This window comes from Salvelinus fontinalis, chromosome 38 (assembly GCF_029448725.1).
Source record: "Salvelinus fontinalis isolate EN_2023a chromosome 38, ASM2944872v1, whole genome shotgun sequence".
Lineage (NCBI taxonomy): Eukaryota > Metazoa > Chordata > Actinopteri > Salmoniformes > Salmonidae > Salvelinus > Salvelinus fontinalis.
The window spans coordinates 16,044,519-16,051,751 of record NC_074702.1 but is presented as its reverse complement, the minus strand read 5'-3'; positions in this window follow the sequence as shown (position 1 = coordinate 16,051,751).

Sequence of the window (7,233 nt, the reverse complement as noted above, 5' to 3'; positions counted from 1 at the left end):
TAATATCCCCATTAGTCTTAATTTCTCTCTTTATGGCCTTCTCCTCCCGCTCTGCCCAATGAGTTACGGCTTTTATTTTGTCCCATTGATTTTATCTACAGAATCGACAGGACTGGGTGGCTGGCAACCCTCCAGTCAACCCCAACACCCCTCCTTATCCCCCTCCCCCTCTCCTCTCCCTCCCCATCAATTATTGACCTCCACTGGGAACACACACCCACACCCACACCCACACCCACACCCACACCCACACCCACACCCACACCCACACCCACACCCACACCCACCCACACACACACACACACACACACACACACACACACACACACACACACACACACACACACACACAATCATTATCACCAATTACATAGCTATTTATTGCCAGCACAGCTTAATCTAGTGTCAATGTAGAGGTTTTTGGTTACACTTTCTATGAATACCCTGTCAAAATTGCATGAACATACATTTATATTGCATTATATATAGCTTATAAGGTGTTATACATATGTTTTTAATGCATTATGAAAAGGCTATTCATTGTTTTTCTAACATGCCCTTACTGAGCAGTAACACGACATACTAAACAAACACTGTCTGCGTGACATTACCAAACAAAGCAGGGGTGGAATTAGTTTGTAGAGCGCAAACAAACTGTCTGTAAAAATACAATATAAAACTCTAACAAGATCAAAAAGTAATGAGCAGCATCAGATTGGATTGGCAGTTCCATGACTCCCTAAGTCCCACTTTTAAGTTTAGCTCCAAGTAAAATAAAATAAAATAAATATCACAACACCATCTGACAACACAGTGAGTCATCAAAGCAAGGACATAGATGGAATGTTACACATAAAAATAAAAATATCAGAAATATCCTAAAACATAAAAAACTAAACTAAATGATTTGCAATACAATGTGTTGAATTTTTCCAAGATCTTTAAACAAAACTACTGTATCCAATGTTCCTGGAGCATTTCCCTCTCTCACAGGTGAGTCTGTAGCCCCTGTAATATAGAGTGGTTGAGTAATTGGACAGGCTTTTCCACAGCACTCTGGGCTGATGGCTGTAGTGGAAGCTGTGTAATGTGGATGCCATTTCCATTCTGCTTTAAGTGAGAGTTTATTATAGGAAATAAAAGTAGCTGGTCCACTCATAAAGACACAAGAGGCTCTGAGTAGGAGTGGCACGTTTGAATCTTGTTCATGCATTTTCCATTGATCAGAGCTGTAGTGATGGTAGCTCTGGTGTTTCTCCAGTGTTGTTACAGTAATGGACCTCACTCTACTATCCATACTAAACAGGATACATTTGAAAATACTGACCACTATCCACCATTTATATCCACATGTAGAAACTCTACAACCGTTAACTGCTGAGAGTCGTATTATTTAGAGAGCTAATGGGTAACTTTGGCTGTATGCTCCAACAGAAAGTGTGGAGGACTTTAACTTCCAATCATGTATCAATCACCTACGCCACAAAGAGGAGGCTTCACATGGACATGTTTTTGGTTTGAGAGTTTCTTGTGAGCTGAGCATTGAGATGAGGACACCTGGAGTTGCTGAAAAGAGGAAATAACTACGACCTACAATATGTTTTTAAATAAACTATTACTACAATATGGGAAGTAGCTAAGCTACTGGGTTGTAAAAATAACTGGTGTCACTTTTCTATCTGGAAACATAATAAGACATTTCATCACAGTGCTACCAGTATTCCTTCATTATCTGGAGCCTATTGACTTGCCTAGAAGCCCTACTCTTTCATCTATCCTTTATTAACATGTGTTGACATCACCTGGCCATTAGCCATTTCTCTGTCGAACCTGAATCAGCAGGGAGTTTCTGACCACTTGGATTAGTTTACTCAGACACACTGTTATGAGTTAAGGGAGGAGGTCCCTCTATGTAATGAGATTGCCAATACAATATAGGGACTAAAAGAGAGAGACTTTCCTGTCGACCGCAGCTCTATGTTTCACTATGAAAATTTACTCCTAATATAATGAAAAGAGAGAAGTTAATAAAATCACATCGAAATTGAGACAAAAACTACAATAACTTTACAAGCCCATTGAAGTTGGACTTTCATTACCAAAGATTAAGAGGCAGTATACAGTCTCCCCCGTTCACAGTGACAGTTACTTTTATAATAAAATGTGCATTACAATACACTGGAGGAGCTCTGATTCTGGACTCATCTCGGTAAGGGTTTGATGATGACAGGGTACTTGTATCTATTTTATTATTACTAGAAAGCCCAAGTCTTCAGAGATCTAGTCAGGGCCAGGAATAGGTGCATATATATTTCACATTTACTCATGCTTTATTGTGTTGTAGCTCGCTAGTATCATTGGGCCATGTTGCCCTCCAGCATGCTAACAGTGTTAGCCATGCTCCAGCAGTGGCATCCAGGCAGGCAAGCAGAGGGAAATAAACATGACATTACTCCACTGATCCGCCAGCAAGTCTGCTGAATGTGATGGGTTCATCCCTAAAGACGAGTTGACACAACGAGTTGACCCAATTGCAAATTGAACATGCATATAACATTCTGCTATGGTTTTTTTGCAGTGTGTTTGAGGGAAATAACGCAACCTGGTTATCCATTCCTGTAGCCTACACTCTTTGAAAAAAGGGTTTCAAAAGGTTTCTTTGACATCCCTATAGGAGAACCCTTTTTGGTTCCATGTAGAACTCTATGTGGAAAGGGTTTTACATGGAACCCAAAAGGGTTCTACCTGGAACCAAAAGGGTTCTAACCATAGCCACAGGAAGTAGGGGTGCTGCAACCCCTAAAAAATCAGAATGAAATTAAAAAATTAATATGGAGTGCATTGGGAAAGTATTCAAACGCCTTGACTTTTCCCACATTTTGTTACGTTATAGCCCTATTCTAAAATGGATTAATGAGAATGACCCAAAGTGCCATCATTGACCAATGACGATGACCCAAGGCATCCCAGTGTAAGCTATTGTATTATTTCAATGCCTGCAGACTAGTGAGCATCACACATGTGTTTCTTAAATGGCTACAGGTGTGTGGACTTTGTTGCTAAGAAACTGTGGCCTGTTTCCGAAAGACCCAATAGTTTCACTGTGTGTTTGTGTCTGTGTGTTTGTGTCTGTGTGTTTGTGTCTGTGTGTTTGTGTCTGTGTGTTTGTGTCTGTGTGTTTGTGTCTGTGTGTATGTGTGTGTTTGTGTCTGTGTGTTTGTGTCTGTGTGTTTGTGTCTGTGTGTTTGTGTCTGTGTGTTTGTGTCTGTGTGTATGTGTGTGTTTGTGTCTGTGTGTTTGTGTCTGTGTGTGTGTTTGTGTGTTTGTGTCTGTGTGTTTGTGTCTGTGTGTTTGTGTCTGTGTGTTTGTGTCTGCGTGTTTGTGTCTGTGTGTTTGTGTCTGCGTGTGTGTTTGTGTGTTTGTGTCTGTGTGTTTGTGTCTGTGTGTTTGTGTCTGTGTGTTTGTGTCTGTGTGTTTGTGTCTGTGTGTTTGTGTCTGCGTGTGCATGCAGGTACAGTGCATTCGGAAAGTATTCAGACCCCTTGACTTTTTCCACATTTTGTTACATTACAGCCTTATTCTAACATGGATTAAATACATTTTTTTCTCATTAATCTACACACAATACCCCATAATGACAAAACGAAAATAGGTTTGCAGATATTTTTGCAAAACAAAACTGAAATACCTTGTGTACGTAAGTATTCAGAAACTTTGCTATGAGCTCCGAGACAGGATTGTGTCGAGGCATAGATCTGGGGAAGGGTACCAAAACATTTCTGCAGTATTGAAGGTCCCCAAGAACACAGTGGACTCCATAATTCTTAAATGGAAGAAGTTTGGAACCACCAAGACTCTTCCTAAAGCTGGCCACCTGGCCAAACTGAGCATTAAGGGGAGAAGGACTTTGGTCAGGGAGGTGACCAAGAACCCGATGGTCACTCTGACAGAGCTCCAGAGTTTCTCTGTAGAGATGGGAGAACATTCCTAGAAGGACAACCATCTCTGCAGCACTCCACCAATCAGGCCTTTATGATAGTGGCCAGACGGAAGCCACTCCTCAGTAAAAGGCACATGACAGCCCGCTTGTAGTTTGCCAAAAGGCACCTAAAGGACTCTCAGACCATGAGAAACAAGATTCAGAGAGAAGTACAGAGAGATCCTTGATGAAAACCTGCTCCAGAGTGCTCAGGACCTCAGACTGGGGGGAAGGTTCACCTTCCAACAGGACAACCACTCTAAGCACACAGCCAAGACAATGCAGGTGTGGCTTCGGGACAAGTCTCTGAATGTCCTTGACTGGCCCAGCCAGAGCCCGGACTTGAACCCGATCGAACATCTCTGGAGAGACCTGAAAATAGCTGTGCAGCGACGCTCCCCATTCATCCTGACAGAGCTTGTGAGGATCTGTTAGAGAAGAATGGGAGAAAATCTCCAAATACAGTGCCGTGACGTGGCCCTTTCTGGGTGTAGATCGTGGCATACCCCTCTTTCTTCCACTATCTCCTACACCCAGGTTCTGTTATCCTGTTATGGCTGCAGGGGGCGTATTGAGTAGCCAGATAATATGTGCCCATTTCAAACGGCGTCGTACTCAATTCTTGCTCGTACAATATGCATATTATTATTACAATTGGATAGAAAACACTCTCTAGTTTCTAAAAACGTTTGAATTATTTCTCTGAGTGAAACAGAAATCCTTCTGCAGCACTTTTCCTGACCAGGAAGTGAAATGTCAGAAATCTATGCTCTGTTCACCCTCATGCCTATACATGGGCGTGTTACGTAGGAGTCTACAAACACTTCCTACGCCTTCCCCTGGTTGTCAAGATGCGGTGAGAGAAGAAATTTCGTGTCTATCTTGGTCAGAGGTGGAATAAAAGGTCTTTGTTTGACGTGACCGTCCATTTCCTGTTTCTGGAGCGCGCGAAAGAGGACACGGATATGGCTTATGTTTAGCTGTGGTTATGAAAGACGAGCATCTCTGTCTTAGATTTGATTTGATACATGTCACCATATCATCGTAACGTATGTTTTTTCAATATAGTTTAATCAGATTATTGAAACTTTTTCGGGAGTTTTGCCGTGTTCCGTTTTCTATCTTTGTTGACGTTGGAGTAATCCGTGTCACTTGGCAAGTGCCCATGCTATATGAAGAGGGATATTTGCCGTTCCAGATCAAAACAACGACTATTCTGGACAAAGGACACCTTATCCAACATTCTGACGGAAGACCACCAAAAGTAAGAAACATTTTATGATGCTATTTCTAATATCTGTCGTGCATGTTGACTGGTCGTGGGCGCCCAAGTGTTTCTGGCTATTGTGGCTATGCTAATATCACGCTACATTTTGTTTGCGCTGTAAAACATTTAATAAATCGGAAATATTGTCTAGAATCACAAGATGCCTGTCTTTCAATTGCTGTACACTATGTATTTTTCAGAAATGTTTTATGATGAGTAATTAAGTATTTGACGTTGGTGTCTGTAAATATTATGGCTGCTTTCGGTGCAATTTCTGATTGTAGCTGAAATGTAAACTATAAATTATACCTGAAATATGCAAATTTTTCCAAAAAAACATATGCTATACAATTAATATGTTATCAGACTGTCATCTGATGAGGTTGTTTCTTGGTTAGTGGCTATTTTTATCTTTATTTGGCCGAATTTGTGATAGCTACTGATGGAGTCATAAACTGATGGAGTAAGAATATTGGTGTCTTTTGCTAACGTGATTAGCTAATAGATTTACATATTGTGTCTTCCCTGTAAAACATTTTAAAAATCGGACATGTTGGCTTGATTCACAAGATGTGCACCTTTCATCTGGTGTCTTGGACTTGTTAAAGTGTGAAAGTTAAATATTTAAAAAAAATATCTTTTGAATTTCGCGCCCTGCACTTGAGCTGTATGTTGTCATAAGTGTACCGGTGTCGGGCTGCAGCCATAAGAAGTTATCTCAGGCCATAAATTCCTGGCGGAGACTCTCTCCCCCTGGCCATGCAGAAAGAAAGACACAGAGAGAACAAAGGATTTCACATGGCGAACTCCTATCTCCCCAATATGGGAATTTGAAACAAAATGTCCACTTGTGAGAAGGTGGAAATGTCATGGAACCGCCTTTTCTATTGTTATGAATAAAACCCCCTCCTGAGGGAATCGTCTTTAGACCACAAAAACCTCTATGCTAAGGCTGCAATCGTTGTTGATTTCCTAACCATACCACGTGGAGCATTGGCTACACAGCGGGAAATGGTTAAACACTGAGACTATCGATCCCGACAGAATAAGATCAAATCTTAGATACTAATTTCAAGTCTGCAGCTAGAAATTATGTCAACATGGGATGCGAAGACCGACAACCGCCGAAACATCTATTCTATGAGAATTTTTAAAAATTGTACTCTGAAGTCTCCATTCTAACCACAAAAGACTTTGATCTTACATTTACATTTACATTTAAGTCATTTAGCAGACGCCCTTATCCAGAGCGACTTACAAATTGGTGCATTCACCTAATGACATCCAGTGGAACAGCCACTTTACAATAGTGCATCTAAATCTTTTAAGGGGGGGGGGGGGGCAGAAGGATTGCTTTATCCTATCCTAGGTATTCCTTGAAGAGGTGGGGTTTCAGGTGTCTCCGGAAGGTGGTGATTGACTCCGCTGTCCTGGCGTCGTGAGGGAGTTTGTTCCACCATTGGGGTGCCAGAGCAGCGAACAGTTTTGACTGGGCTGAGCGGGAACTGTACTTCCTCAGTGGTAGGGAGGCGAGCAGGCCAGAGGTGGATGAACGCAGTGCCCTTGTTTGGGTGTAGGGCCTGATCAGAGCCTGAAGGTACTGAGGTGCCGTTCCCCTCACAGCTCCGTAGGCAAGCACCATGGTCTTGTAGCGGATGCGAGCTTCAACTGGAAGCCAGTGGAGAGAGCGGAGGAGCGGGGTGACGTGAGAGAACTTGGGAAGGTTGAACACCAGACGGGCTGCGGCGTTCTGGATGAGTTGTAGGGGTTTAATGGCACAGGCAGGGAGCCCAGCCAACAGCGAGTTGCAGTAATCCAGACGGGAGATGACAAGTGCCTGGATTAGGACCTGCGCCGCTTCCTGTGTGAGGCAGGGTCGTACTCTGCGGATGTTGTAGAGCATGAACCTACAGGAACGGGCCACCGCCTTGATGTTAGTTGAGAACGACAGGGTGTTGTCCAGGATCACGCCAAGGTTCTTAGCGCT